Raw genomic sequence first — 16,378 nt, forward strand, 5'->3', positions numbered from 1 at the left:
ACAAACAGCTTTTAATTTCTCTTACAGTGAGTACAGCTTTGTTTCTGTGAAGATTTTCTTGGCCACTCTAAAACCAGATTAGTGGGTAACAGAAGCGTTTTTCCAATAGGCCCCATTCCTTGATGAGATCACCTTGTCATGGTGAGAAAATATAGCTTTATGTCACCCTTGATGATTGTTCACTTCCCAAATGACAGGAAACAGAGATCCCTTTCTGACACCACTAGCATCCTCAACAACCTGCCCACTTCCTAAGTTGTGCCAGTGCTCCATAGTTATCTCCCTCTCTTCTCCAGGTCATACCACAGGGACACATGGTGAGGATTTTTGCAGGCTAACAATTCTCCCAGACATCTTAGTTAGAAATCCTGAGGGCTTTGTGCATTCCCCCAGTACCTGGCCACAGCAGCAAAACCAGAAATCAAATCCACGCATTTAGACTACATAGAAAGAGTTGCTTCTCCTCTGTAACATGTTAAAAGTAGGTCCTATAGAGACTGCATTGTTTAAATTCTATAAAAATAGTTCTGTTTAAACAGTTTCCTCCACTTTCACCCTTACGTGGCCATCTCTGTTTTCAGCTTTTTTTGCCCTCACAGCCTTTGACTCAGAAAGATCAACACTTATGCCTTGCTTCATCTGCTATCACCTCTATTCTGTCTTCATGATAAATACAGATACAAGACACCATTGTCTCTGAATTCTTCTCATTCTTTGTTTCTCTTGAAATTTCAACTTTCTGTCCCCACACAAAATCCAAATCCAGTTAGTTCTACACTCAGCTTCCAAATAGCCATATACCTCCCTGAAATAATACACACAGACCAAAAAAAAAAAAAAGCCCCAACCACATACTGACTTGGCTTTTTAAACTTCTCATTACCCTGATCTTGGCACCCCTTCCACTAACTTCCTTGTTTCCCACTTTCAAATTCCAACTTCCCACACTTGATACACTATTTCTGAATATTTTTTTTATTGGTTGAACTGCTTATATGCAAGATCCACTGAGATGATGCAAGTTGAAACCTACTTTAAGATTCTGAGTTTTGTTCTGGACATGGCCAAGTCACTTGAAAACAGGTACTTTTACTGGCTGAAATTTATCTTGAGTAGTTACAGTATATACCTGAAAAAATGCCTTTTAAGTCTCAGAAAACCATCTGTAAGAGATGTTTCAGTTATACTCTGTGACCTGGGCACAGCCCTGTTCCCAGACTACTCAAGTGGTATATTACTGTGTTTCACCATGCTCTGCTTTGCCTTCTCGGTTCTCAGCTGTGAAGTATAATCGGGTACAAGGAATCTTCCATCTTCCCTGAACGCTACTCATATCTTACAGCATCATCTCATCTCATTTTCTTCCAGTCAACTGAAAGCTAAATTATGCCCAATTTTAGGCAACATTCACAAAGTAACTCTCCATTTTGTCTCTTCCGAACTGTTCAACTGGCTGAGCAGTTAAAACAATGCTGCTTAGGATCTGTGACTACAGTTTCTGAGCAAGTATATGCTTAGGTGGGAGGCAAAAATTATATCAATCTTGATGTAAAAAGAACTAACCCAGGCTGTCAGTCAAGTAAGGATTCTCTGCCTCATAATTACTGTTTTAGCCTCTCTTGTTATAAAAGAGAGAGCACAGAAGCATATCCAGGAAAGCAATTCATGCAAGGAAACTTGTTTTAGTTTTCAGAAAAGCTAAATTCCAGAAAACCTACACCACATTTTTTTCAACTGGATCAATAAGGACATTTTAATTGTCATGTTTGTTTACATAAGACTGTACAAGCTGTCAAGACCAATCAGCACTGGATGGAAAGCAACCAGCCACCCTCTCAGTTCCACATTGCTGACATATTTGGCTTTGTCTCCTGTAACAATGCTGGGCAGACCTAGAGGCAAGAGCCCATTTTCCCCTCCTACATGCAAGATGTAGCACTCAGAAAATAAATATATTAATATAATCTCAGAACTAGGCAGTAGTCAGTTTCAATTTCATGGTTTTTTTCTCTCATTTAAAATGTTTGTATAGAAAATAAGACAGTCCACCACTGCCTTCAAATTACGGAGCTTTATTCACAACCGTTGACATTGCTGTTATTTAAACTCAGATGGTTGTTAGAACATTAGGTCCAAGATAAATCACTTGCTTTCAGCCAAGTCTTCTGAGTACATGGCTTCAGTATTTCAACACTTGAAGTGCAGCAGCTTTCAGTGTACATGCAAAATATCCATAGGGTTACAAGACAAAGCTCTTCCAATACCACATTAGATACCTGTAGCTGCAAAAGAAAATTCTTCCCCCACATACAATTACTCCATTTCAGCTGAGTCACTACAGAGGTGCACTTGAGTTTGTCATAGGCCTCTTCTCACTGAAAAATGATGAATTAGACTGAGCAAAACGAGCTCTTCCCTGGAAATGAGTGCAGCATTCTAGAAATAGAGTAATTAATTGTGTCAAAGTCAACAGAGAGCAAAACCTTGTTAAGTCACCAGGATGGGAACAGGCAGTAACAAAGCACACTTCCAGCTCCCAACCCCAGCAATCCTGTCTCTGTACAAGGCTGTGCATATTTCTGCACAGACAGAGGCACAGAATCGAGTGTCCTCCTTCTCCTTCACAGGTCCAAGAGTCAGAGCCAGGAACTCACCAAATTCACACCCATTTACTTCACCCCCTTTGCTGCTACTCCCACAGTAACCTCAAGAAATTAGAGGTGGGGGAAGAACAAAGGTTCAAATAAATCTTTTTCAAATGGAGAAAGGAGGAAAAGGGTACAAGAAGGCATTTCACAGAGCAAGAACCACAGTCCTACCCAAAGCACCTGCCTGTTTACTCTTGCCAGACAGTCCAGCTACATCCTCACATGTTGGGTGACCGCAGAGGATCTTCTTTGATTAAAAGTATGCATTTGTTTATAGGAATGCATGTAGTCAACTCATGGGACAACATGGAAACTGATAACTTCACAAAAAAAAAAAAAAAGCTTTTAAGAGTACTGATCAGAAAAAATAAGTCACTGTATCCAGTGCTCCTTAAGTGGTAAACACAACATGCTACATTCACACATTCACAATGATATTTTGTTCTGTAAATAATTCAAGAAAACTTCTCCCGAGTCCATAAAAGCAGTCAAGCAACAACAAGAAAGCTGCATGGGGATTAGCTGTATCTCAGGCTCTGGAGCAGAAAAAAATTAAGGATGAGAGGCCCTGAAAGCCTTCAAATACATATAGGAATCATCCTTTCACTTTCTTTTGCTATCTAAAAATAATGAAGGGAGCACATGCACTGCCCATTGAAAACCACAACTTGTAGCATGAGTACACAACAGCAGTTCCCCCATGAAAACTAGTGCCTATCTTCCACAGCTGCCAAGACTTCACAATGCCCATCAGGCAAAACAACCTAAAACCTAGGTTTAGATTTATAAAAAACCAAAAACCCAAACCAAAACCTAAATCCCAAACCAACCTACCAAAAAAAAAAAAAAAAAAAAAACCAAAAACCACACAAACAAAACCAAAGCAAAACAAAACAACCAAACAAAACCCCAAAACAAATCCAAAAATCCCACGCCACAGAAGGAAAAACTTTTACTCTACCCTATGTCATATATTGTTAAACTTGCTTTGAATACTTTAAAAAATAAGTATACAACCAAGTGTACTTCAGTTTATCCAGTATCAGAAAACCAGAAATTTGCCATTTTCATTCTCATAATTATAGAATTAGTCTTCTATACAGAGACCTTCTAACAGAATGGCTGTTCTTTTTGGACGTCATAATGCCATTAAGCTTGAATTTAAGAGGAAGCAATGCTGTTTAAGCATACTGCTACATAGAGCTAAAAGAAGGTTTTAATAAAGAACATAAAAAAGGACATCTAGGACTTACTGCTGATTATTATTTAAAGAATTTGCATTTTCTGGCACTCATTGCATGGCAAGAGATTAATTGTAAGCCTTATACTGATTGAGAATAGTGTGTCACAGTGACACTGGGGACTTCAAGTGCTAGCTGTACTTGCACTGACTCTTAAGTTCCTCAGGCTGCCCAGCAGCACAACTACTTTTCACTATATTCTCACATTCTGATTGATATATTCTCAGAAAAGCAAGCATACAATCACCAAGTCTATATTATTTCCCTTCACTTAACTGTAAATATTTTGCACTAAGTAATTAAAAGGAAGCCTCTCAATAATGTGTTATTCAAATCATGGCTTGGTTTACAAATAAACCCTAGAACTACTATGAAAGAAATACTGTCTGCTCTGCCTACATTCATAGGGCTTTGGCAACACCAAGATTAATCTATTTTTCTGCAGAGCCACAGTGCAGCATTACTTCTCCAGATGCAATTGCTAGGTGCTTTGAAAAGCACAACTTTAAATCATTCCTGGGAATTTTAAACTCCAGTCTCAAAAAACCCTTTGAAAGAGTTATTAAAATCTCAGGAAGGGTTTTCTATTTGTACCTTTTTTACTTCATGAAAAATTCAGAAGAATCTACTCCTTTTCTATGTGTTGGTCTCCTTTTAAAATCTTCAGTTTTGTTTCCTTGCATTTCTCTGGTCCCATAAACCTGCTTATGTGTTTCTTTCACTTGATCTTCCCCTGAGCCAGGCTTAATAATTGTTCTTTCTTGCAAGCAATAAATTTTCCCCTAGAACTGTTAAATGAGGACTCTTAATCTGCTATTACCCTGGCTCGATTTAAACAGGAAGGGCAGGTAGAGACACACCTCTCAATAATTATAGCTGGCATACAATAATACATTAAAATATAGGGGTTTTTAAAACTGAATACAACCTAACATAGGATTAAATGTATACATGAAGATCTGTAAGCGTGTCAGCTGGTGAGGGTTCAGTAGCTCTGACCGAGGAAGAGGTGACCGGTCCGGAGAGATGGTCCCATAAGGAATCACCTTCCCAAGGCCCGGTGTCTTCCCTCAGCTGCTAGCTAGGAGGGCTCATGCAGAAGCTGTCAGCTCTTTAGCGATTGTCAGCTCATGATTTTAGCTCAGCTCTGCAGGGCAGCCTCCAGGCCAAGCCAGACCAGAGAGAGACGAGAGGCTCATATAGCTGGTTCTGCACGAAGTAGCTTTATTGTTGGTCCGTACTCCTGGTCTGTACTCCGGCAAAGGGGAAGCTAGAGACAAGCCCTCTGTCTCGCAAGGGCAGAGGGCTAGCTTTTATAGGGATACAGGAGGTGGGTGTCAGAGGGTAAAGGCCAATGGGTAACAAAGGATCTGCATAGGGTCTCCCAGAGGATTCTGGGTCAATCTTCTTCTCGCAGTAACTGAGAGTAGCTGCCTTCCCAGGGGGAGTCCTGCTGGGAGGTTTAGGCAATCTCCTTATCTCAGCAGACGTCCCTCCAGGGCAGTGGCTGGTCATACCCTACATGTAAGTATAAACTCTCCTTTGTTTAATTTTAAATTAGAATCTTCTAAAAACAAAATAGGAGGGATTTCTAAAATTACTTCAGTGATTTTTGTTAGTTTTGTCCCTTTGAGAAAACTATTTCCATTTACTGGCTTTCAAAAACAACAAAAATAACATTGCTTGTGTATGCAGAATCTCAAATTACAAATTAAATAGAAAATATTTTGGTATATATATATATATATGAGCACCAACTCAAATAGAAACCTTATTAAAAGATACAGGATAAAAGCATGGCATAACAGCTGCAGATCATTGGAAAGAATGATTTTATAAGATGATGCCTAGTATAAAAAATGCTTATTCTCCAGTAACGTCTTAATGTTAAATCAAATGGAAATACCCTCTAACAACAATTTCTTTAATCTCAGTTTGTTGAATAGGCATAGAGAAGAGTCTGGACTAGCTAAACAAAGTGATAAAATTTCATGCATTTAGGATAACAAAACCAAAACAAATGCTTAAGCTTCACACCAGCCTTACAAGACCAGAGTTCTTCATCACAATTTTTCAGCATTCCTCACTCTGCCCAGCAGCATCCCCAGCTTCTCCAACCAGTCAATTAAGCATTCATAGTTTTCAGTCCCCTCTCCCAATTCCGTTTTACAGAAAAAAACTGGTTTATGCCTAAACAGCTATTTTCCTTCTCCTGAGGGAGTGCTAGCTCACAAAGGTCTAACCTCAGCCAATTCCACACTTCTCCAGATGATCAAGGAGTGGTGCTGCACAGGAATGGCCATGTGCAAATTCACTATCCTATGTAAAGGCGTCCAAATGGATCCCTATTATTTCATTATGTCACCAAACAAACTCCCTTCCTCTGTATTTGATTGAAAGGCTCTTTAAGAGATATTTTCATTTATAAGGATCTTATCAGCTTGTAACGCTGCACATCCTAAATTAATCTCCTTGAATTAAATCAATACCGCAGCCAAGACTGCTGCTACGAAATAATGGACACAGGCTGAAAGGGAAGGATGGGTTAAAGAGGAAAAAATCCACAAAACTATAGCCAAGAATATAAGAGAAAATTTTTTATACCCCAGACTGAATTCCTTCAAACTGAAGGCTTCCAGGAACACACACACACAATACCCTCTTATTATACTGGAGGCAGCAGACCTGCACAAGAATGAAACAGATTCTCAGTTTTACAAGCAGTAAACTACAGCATCAGGTCCTAGGAATCATGGACCAATAATATTACAATAGCCTGCAAAATGGTTTTTTGTGTCTTTTTGGTTTTTATCTTTAGCATCCACAGGTATGCACAGTAGCTCAAAATCTTCAGCAACCTGCCTAATGTAAGCGTAAAAACACCCAAGCAAAAGCACTTTGCTACTAGGGTGTTGTGTCTGGAGAGATCATGCCTCTGTTCTCAAATACCAGTTCAAACAAAAATCTCTTCTATTATTTCAAAAGGCTAGAGTAACCACCACTTCTGATTTGTCAGAGTAATCTGTCTCTTCATGAAATTTTACTGAACAGTAAGGCTAGTGGGAAGCAAGCTATGGGGAACCTCCAGGAGGGTATTTTAAGCTCCAGATATCAACAAACTACTGTGAAATTCAAATTAATTCAGCACTGTGATGCTGCCGCAGACCTTTTATGGCAGCTCTTACCAGCACACCTGCAGTTACCTTTAACAGAAGTTCGAAACAGAACAGTGTCGAGAATGATGAAGAGAGAGACAACATTTAGGTGTGATGGGTCTGGCCTTTTCTAACACACAGGAATACCAAATGTGATCAGATGCTCTGAATCTGCAGATTCCCAGTGTCTGCAATTAGAAATCCATGAGTCAACATTCCAAGTAGAGCACTGGTTATGGTTGCAAGCTTCTTCCCCATGCTCAGGGCAAATGCATATAGTGCAGTTTCAAAGGCTGATGTAATCAACTCTGGCTCCCAAAGAATTTAAAGTGGGAGGGTTTCAAGACTGCAGCTAGGTCAGTAAAAACCACTTGGATTTACAGAACAAAAGCAGAGTACTGTCAACATTTTCCAAAAGCATTTGAGTCGGATACCTAGACTACGATGTAAGTTACTGCAGTCAGACCTACCTGTGCACCAGGAAAGATACTTCAGGCCCTAATCCAGCCACTCTAGAGCTGATCTGATATCCACAGGTGACTTCAAAACTTGCTATTACTCTCTAGAGAACAGAGTGAAGGCAGCAGAACCAAGATATTTTTGGTTTATTTGTGCAAAATGAAGCATTATCATCTCTGTAGGTAGATAGCTTGTAACAGTGGGAAATCCAGCACATTTCTATGTTCTACTGCTGAAAGTGGGCTTATACAAGTTGTACAGCAGCCTCTGCAGCCACCTACAGCAGCAGTGCCAGGCAGGAATCCATCAGCTGCAGATTATAAACAATAGAAAGAAAAAAGAGCTATAAAATGCATCTTTAAGTTATCTCACATCACATGCAATTCAGAGAAACCCAAAGCCTGTTAAATGAATGTGATGCTGCAGCACAAAGAGGACAATAGCACTAGATGTGCAAGATAGAATTTAATTAATCTAACAGCTAATTCTGTGCCTTGAGGAATTCCTTAAGCTACTTCACAGATGGATAAGGGTGGCAGCATGCATCACAGAACTGATTGCAAGATTTTTTAATAATATAGTCATCAATTAAGTTTCCCTCAAAACTGAAGCCTCCAAAACAGACCACTTTAATCATCAGCAACCAGAAAACTCATTATTTTGTATTACTCACAACAACTCATGGCAAAAGAGAGACTGAGTAGGAGGTTTGTGGAGGATGGGTTCTCTACCATTTTCCTCTAAGGAGATGAGAAACAGCTGCCCAAGAGACACAGCAGCCCAAAAGACACAGCCTGTTCTGTACATGTGGGGACTTAAGCTAAGTCTCTGAAGGACTGGAGTAACCGTTCACATTGCAGTCTCAGTTAGATGATCATGAACAAGCCCTGTCTCCACAAAGGGCAACAACCTGTTCCACATCTTCCTCTATGAAGTGGTTTTCTAAATCCTCTGTTTGAGCTTGCTGGCTGATAAATAGAAAACAGCTATTTAAAAATGGATGAAGCAGATGCTTTTGCTCTGAAAAGATTAATAATTTTTGCGTTCAAGCAGTTCTTCTTCATTCATCTGTTAAGATCAGAAACAAGAGAAAGAGCAATTTATTTTAAAAGCTGCCTGGCAGAATTAAAACAAAAACTTTCTTCTCAAAAATTAGCTGTGATTTGTCAGGAATTAGCTTTTCCTAGTCTGCAGTTAAATCAGCTGTTGAAATGTTACAGCAGGAATGAAAAGCCAAGCTGTTGAGTTTTTTGTCCTGGTATCCTTAGTATCACTGGTGATATGTGAAGGCATTGATAGTCATAGAAGGAGCATGCAAGGGCAAGGCAAGGCCAGAAAATGCCAGAAAAAAAGGGCTATTGAATTCAAGGGTGAGGGAGGGTTGAGCAAGAAAATGCAAAGCAAGGAAGAGGTTCAGGTCAAGGCAAGTGAAGGGTCAGCAAGGCAAGTGTGAGGTAAGCAAGGTAATGAGAGTCCTAGAAGGAGAACAAAAAGCAAGGCAAGACCTGGAAAACTGGGTAGGGAATTCAAGGTGGGGTATGGGTGAGCAATTCAATTCAAGGCAGTGGAGGGAAGGGTGGGCAAGGGAAGGATACAGAGGAGGCAGTAAGGCAAAGCAAGGTGGGGGAAAAAAGGCGAAGCAAGGGAATGGTCAGGAATGACAAGGAAATGCAAGATTGGATAGGAAAGGCAAAGCAATGTAAGGGAGGGGTAAACAAGGTAATGAGTGTCATAAGAGAAAGAAGCAATGCAGATAAGGCCAAGAAAAAAGCAGTAGGGAAGTCAGGGTGGGGGTTGAGTGAGCAAGGCAATGCAAAGCAATGGAGTGGTAGGAAGGGCAAGGCAACAACGGATGGGTCATGAAGGCAAGGGAGGGGCTTGTCAGGAATGGCAAGGAAATGACAAGCTTGGATAATAATGGCAAGGAAATGCAAATGAGGTGTGGGCCTGGCAATGCAAGGCCATGGAAGAAAGCAGTAGGCAGGTGAATTCAAGGGGAAGATGGGCATGGAAGATAATGCAAGGCAAGGAAGGGTTAGCAGGACAATGCAAGTAAACTGCTGGGTTTTCAAGGCAAGGCAAGTGAGAGGTACCTTCAATGATTGCTCCCAGATAAAAGCTACCAGGACAGACAAACAAGTCTGGTTTGCCTTGACCTCCCCTGGGTTGCCACTAATCTGCACCTAAAATACTGGGGTTACGGGCTATCCATCCTACAGATGTCATTCTCATTCCAGAGCCCAAGGGCGAAATTTGGATTGCATGTCCAAAATTCAGTACTTTAAAGGATTGGATCCAGACAAGAGATTTTAGCTCGGACAGGTCTAGCTGAATGTGACCTCTCCTGGGGCATCTACACCTGAAAGAGTGGGTCTACATGCTTTTCTTCCTATGGAAAAAACTGTCATTTGATGTTGGAGAAGATGAAAGTTTGGTAAGAAAGTTTCACAGATATGTAGGCTTAGCAGAAAGATCTCTGAATATAGAAACTGAGAATGAGATAGGAATGAAAGCAAGTTTTGATATAGAGTGAAAGATGTTTTGCTGAACCAGTGATCACTGAATAACTGAGAAAGCAAATTTGGAGATGAGTTGGAGGGAGATTTTTATGATTAGGGCAAAGGTATGGGACTACAAACAAAGACATGTTTTTCACTGTCTTGGGGTGAGTTTATGATGTGTATCCCATGTCACTGCCCTATGCCCAGAAGTTAACTTTGTGCCTTTCTATGCCTCTAAACTGAGCCTGAGAGGGGGAAAGAAAAAAACTGAGCAAAACTTTTTCAAAGCAGTTTGTAGCGTGTTAAAGGTCACACAGAGATAGCATTTTTTCCCAGCGGCGGCAGGGGAGGGAGGAGGCACCCAGCTTGCTGTTTTCCAGTCGGCTTGTGGCCAGTGGTTCAGCTTCCTTTTCTCTGGAGAGAGACTGAGAGTTGAATTTTTTTTTTTCCTTCCCTGGAATTTCAGATTTTCTCTCTTTTCTGTTGGACTGCTTCAATATTGGCACATCAGGAGGACTTTCCAGTGAGCACAGAGGGCCTGGCCCTGGGCCAAGCCCCAGCTCTGAGGAGATCAAAGGGAGGACTCTAACACTTTCCCAGGTTTTTTTTCTCCTCAGCGAGAGATTTTATTACTTAGCATTATTTTCCTTTTCTTGTGTGTTTATTAAATAAATAGTTTTATCTCTTTCACTTTCCTTCAAGGAAAATTTATTTTTCCCGAACTTAGTGGGGGAGGGGTGGTTGTGCCTTCCCTCAGAGGATATATTTCTAAATTTGGCCAAACCAGAACATTCAACAAGTAAATAAGTCTTAAGAAGAGCATAAGTAAATAGAAAACATGTTTTTTATTAAAAAGAGAGATATCGCAGGCAAACAAGACATGTCGATATGGCAGGTAGAAGAAAGGTTTGAGACTTTTCCATTGTAAGCTTAAATTGTTTTTGTAAGCTTAAATTTTAATTGTAGAAACATACATACTCTTGTGATTGGATAATAATGACTATAATATGGTAATGGTAATAGTTATGATAGGCTATAGGCAAATGTAAAGGTATTGTGTATGGCACTTATTGTTTTTTACATATTAAGATATTCAGCAAAGAAAAGTATATAATGCTTTGTAACTTGAACAGAAGGGGGCTTCAGGTATGCCTACAAGCTGTAGCTGACTCTAGATACCCACTCCCTGGACTGCTGTAACTTTGCCTATGCAATAAACAGCTTTCAGGAGAGCCACCTGAAGTCCAGACATCCTTCATGAACACTTCTCCTGTAATTCTAGTCCAGGAATCCGAGAGTGAAATTTCAACTGCATGTCCAAAATTCAGTACATGCAAGGATTGGTCCTAGAAAAAGCTGCCAGCACGGACAAGCTTTGCTGGCCTTGTCCTTCCTTGTTCTGTCTTTCATCTGCACCTGAAACAGTGGGTCTACGTGTTTTCCTTCCCAGGGAAAAGAACTTTCATTCTTGTCCAGGAGTCTATGGCTAAAATGTGGATTGCATGTCCATATCCAGTACAACCAAGGATTACTCCCAGAGGAAAGCTGCCAGGACAGATGGGTCTTGCTGGCTTTGACCACCCCTGGGCCACCTCTCATATTCTCCTGAAACAGTGGGGTACATGAAGGCATTGCTGTACCTGATCATCCCTTGCCATGCAGAGCCCAGCCTTGCATTGCCTTACAGACACCTCTGTGTACCTCCCTTGCCCTTCCTATGTCTCCATTGCATGGCCTTGTTCACCAATCTCCCACCTTGACTTTCTTACCCCTTGTTTCCTGGCCTTGTCTTGCCTGCTTCTCCTATGACTCTCTTGGCCTTGCCTAAGTCTCTCTTGCCTTGCTTTGAAAAGCCAACACGTGCCTTGCCCTGCTACCCCTCCTTTCCCTCGCCTAGTCTACCCACACCTACCCACCTTTGACTGGCCTATCCATCCGATCATCACCTTTTCTACACCACCCCTCCATGTTCTTGTCTTGCCTTGGCCTGCCTACCCTTCCCTTCCCTTGCATTGCCTTGCATAACCCTTGCCCTTCTTGACCTTTGTGCCCCTTTCCAACATGGCCTTGCTTTCCTTTGCCTACCCCTCCCAATCCCTGCTTTGCCTACAGATTCCTGGCCTTCTTTTGTCTACCACTCCCTTGCCTTTTGTGGGAACCAACAGCTGGTCTGAAGGCCTCACAGACATTTCCCTTGATACAATCATTTTGTACCCGTGAGAATTGCAGAAGCAAGAAGATAAACAACAGAAAGAAGTTGTAACAGCTGCAAAAGGGACGATACTGGCGGATGTTTAGCAAAGAATGTGTGTACACTATAGACAACCAATAGTATTGTATTGTAGCAAAATAATAGCCCATGCACATGTAGCTAAAAAAGTGTATAAGAGAAGATGCGTAAATAATAAAAGTGCTTTTTTGCCATTGCTTGGGGCAGAGAGTGTATGTGTGTCGTGACCGTCTCAACAGCAACAGCCTTGCACTGCCTTTCATAACCAGCCCCTGCCTACTGCCTCCTTCCCTGACCTTCCATGTCTTGTCTTCCTCTCCTTTGATTTAACTTGCTTTTCCTATCTCTCCCTTGCTTGCCTTACTCCACTGACCTTTCTGTGTTCCTGCCTTGACTTGCCTAGCTGTTCCTTGCTTCACATTGCTTTGTATAAGCATTCCCTGTTTTGATTTGCCTACCCCTTTCTTGCCTGGCCTTTCCTTGCCTAGCCTTTCTTGTCTTTGCCTGCCCTCTGCATCACTGGACTTACCTTCCTATGCCCTGCCTTCCCTACAACTTCTGGGCCTTCTCTTGCCTCGCACTCATTGGTCCTACTTTGCTGCCTGCTCACTGCTCCTGCTTTGCATTCCCTAACTTTCTCTTGACTTGACTAGAATTGCCTAAACTTACTTTGACTGCATTGCCTTGCCTGCATGGAAGAAAAGGCAAGGCAGGGCAAAGCAAGGAAATCATAGGCAGGGCAGGGCAAGGGAGACATAGGCAAGAGAGACATAGCCAAGGAAGGCAAAGCAAGGGTAGGCTAGGAAAAACCAGGCAATGGTACTGAAGGTAACGCAAGGCTAAATGACTCATAATGCCTTTCCTTGGGATGCAAAGGACTGAATCCCAGTGTTGGTGGAGCAGATGATAAGGTCCCACAGGGAAGTAAACTCAACTGAGACATTTCTCTCCTGGCACCTCTTGTGTAGGAGCAATTCTTAGATATATTCAATATTGGAGGTAGCACGCCAGTTCCTGAGAGAGGATGACAATGCTTTTCCATGGGAAGGAAAGCACCTAGCCCCAGTGTTTCAGGTGCACATAAGAAGCTGCCTAGTGGAGGTAAAGGGCAGCAGCAACTCTCTGTCCTGGCATATTTGGTGTAGAAGCACTCCCTTGATCTGTACAAGTATGGAGTTGCTACGCATATTTTCAAGGCAGTCTCCTGAAAAAGTCAATTTTGGCATGTCGTTTCCATTTCTGAAAGGTGGTCTTCTGAACTCTTGGCAGTAAGCCAAGACAAGCAGCTATGCTCATTCTTGGTGTGCAGCTGATCTAGACACCAGGGCAGGTAACGTCCAGTAACAGTTCTGCCACATTGAATGGGAGCAGTTCCTGGACGTTTTCTATTTTGGAGGAGGGGATCCCAGTTCTTCTGAGATGGGCTTATAGTTTCTCTCTTTGGCAAAGAAAGCAGTTTTGGATCTGCATGTAGGGTGTCCTCAGCGAATTAATGGCTTTTCCTCATGGGCAGTTCTGTGGGCTATAGCTGTTGAACTGTTAGAGAAGGAATGAAAAAGCCAAGCTGTTGAACAAATTTGCATCCTGCTGACTTTAGCAGCCCCTGATAAAATTCCGTTTGCATCCTGACTCTGTGAGACTGAAGGATTATGATGGTACTTAAAGCTGAGGAGGAAAGTGCACATATAAGGGCATGTGAATTTAATAGCTCCTCCTAGTAGGCAGTTCTCTGGGATAGAGCTGTTGAACTGTTAGAGAGGGAATGCAAGAGCCAAGCTGCTGAGCTCTTTTCCCTGCTACCTTTAAAGTATGAGCATTCCCTGGTGCTGTCCTATTTGGATAATAAGTTAGAGTGGGTTTCACATTCACTTTGAAGAATAGAAACATCACCATGTGAACCTGTGCCATGAGCTTTCCTTTCCAACTAAATGTTCCTACTTGCGATCACATTCTTACTTGCAATCAATGCAGAGCACCGTGCTTGAGGCTGGTGCACTGAAGAAAATTAAATTAGGGCTGTATCAGTACAAAGGAGAGATTTCCATTTGCAAAACCTCGTTTCGCTTAAGTTAGTAATATTGTAAGTGTTAATTGAGTGTTCATTGATTGCCTATCACCACCCTGATGCACTAATTTCATCAAGTGTAAATATTGGTCACAAAAGATGCCCATTCAGCAACCTGTTGCTGTCTCCACATGGAAGTGTCTTCTGGACAAAATCAAAAGACACTTGAAGAGCCAGGATCTGCAAAGGAACAAACTATTGCCACATGAATGGTGCTGGGCGCCATGAGGAGCAGTTGACTTTAACCTGCGCACTGTCAGCACTCAGAAGAACAACCACAGCATGGCGCGGGGGACTTGCAAAAGAAGGAAAGGCCCCTCACCTAGCTCTAAACCACCCAAAGTGCAGAGCCAAGTTGAAAACACCACTGCTCTCAAATCAACCATGTCAGGACAAAAAGATTTCACTGATCTTCCCCTTCCAGGTACAAACTCTTATTTGCACCACACTCAGAGGGCAACATGAGCTCCCCAGTGCTGTCTTTCACTCTCGCAGAGTCCAGATACTAACTTGTGAACATCCTACACAAACATTAGCTCATGAAAGTGCCAGCTTGAGCAAGAACAGCAGACCCTCCCACTGCACCCCCTTGTCACCCAGAGTGCGGCGGTGTGTTGAAAATCATGGACTCGGAAAGACCAATGCAGCAACTGCTTTTCTCTCTCCTACTGCCTTTCCCTGAGTGAGAAGTAGATGGATGATGTGGACTTAGTGGGACAGAAAGAGTATGACTGTACCTATAATGGAGGAAAACCCCCCACAGCACACTGTGCTGCATGCAGTACACGCTCTGAAAAGAGACAAAGCTGAATGCTGCCGGTGGGCTTCGGTTCTCAGACTTGCTTGCATGGGCAGAGCTGCGGGCTCTTTTAAGGATGGAAACTGGGATCTGTGAGTGTAAAGAATGTGACTTTCCACACAGCTTAGAAGAAAGGTGCATAGCCCCAGTGAGAGGTGTGTACTTGAAAGACTGGCAGAAGAAGCCGCAGTCCAGCAAGGCTGGTATCTTTTTCTTTGTGCAAAATGGGCACCTTGGGAACATGAAAGTACTTGATGGTAGCTAAACTGACAGTGAAGGCACAGAACACCGTCGGGTGTTTGCAGTATACAGACGCCATGTAAAAGCCCTGAGTACCATTTGACTGCAGTCATAGTGCAAGTTAGCAACTGTACCATACAAGGCTAGTGAAAGCTTCCTGTGCGGCCACATTTTCGTATTGGAGCTCACTAGCTGGAAGCGATTCGGTTTGTCTGCAGTATCCGCTCAACTGAATGTGATGTGTCACTGGAAAGAAAACTACAGACCAGCAGTACGTTTGATATGGTTCAGGGGCTGCAAAGGGAATGTACAGGCCACCTCTGGAATTTTGGTCTTTGTGCATTCCCATGGCAGCAGTTCCTGGATGTTTTTGTTCTACAGTTTAGGCTCAGTGAGAGAGAAAAAATGCGAGAGCACGTGTAGCGGAGCCGCAGGGAGAATTGCTGAGGTATGAGTTGCATGCTGTTCAGATACTGCCGTACCAAAGACCTACCTAAACACTGCTTCTGATCTAGCATGTCTTTCTGTAGCAAGACTTGTTGGTGACTGCAAAACAGAAGATGCGTGAGGTCAAATGAATCTGGACAGAAAATTGCAGACGAGCAGCATATGAGTGCATGACTGAAACAGTACATTTAGGTGACAGAATAGATCGTGGCATCGATTTGCATAGTGTTGATATTCTCTGAAGGGAATGCAAAACCCAAGTGTTTTCCATTCTAGCTGTTCCTGACAAAAACTGAGGAACAAAACTTTCATTCTAGATGGAATGTAACATTCAATTCCCAGGATTTTGCACTCCAAAGTTCAACAAAAGAGTTTCCTCAAGAATCTTGAGAAGAAGCGCAATCACTTCCACCTAGAGCTGGAAGAGGAAGAGGCAGCGGCACAAGCAAGTGCCCTTGAACGTCCTCCTTCCAAATGCTAGAACATCCATTCAGCAGGCAGGAGAGCGGCAGCCACATTTTGTCTTGCAAGCCCATACGACGCACATGCCAGCCCGGTGCTCTGCGGCTTCATCCTTCACCTTTTCGAGCACG

Source organism: Corvus hawaiiensis, chromosome 3 (assembly GCF_020740725.1).
Source record: "Corvus hawaiiensis isolate bCorHaw1 chromosome 3, bCorHaw1.pri.cur, whole genome shotgun sequence".
Taxonomy (NCBI): domain Eukaryota; kingdom Metazoa; phylum Chordata; class Aves; order Passeriformes; family Corvidae; genus Corvus; species Corvus hawaiiensis.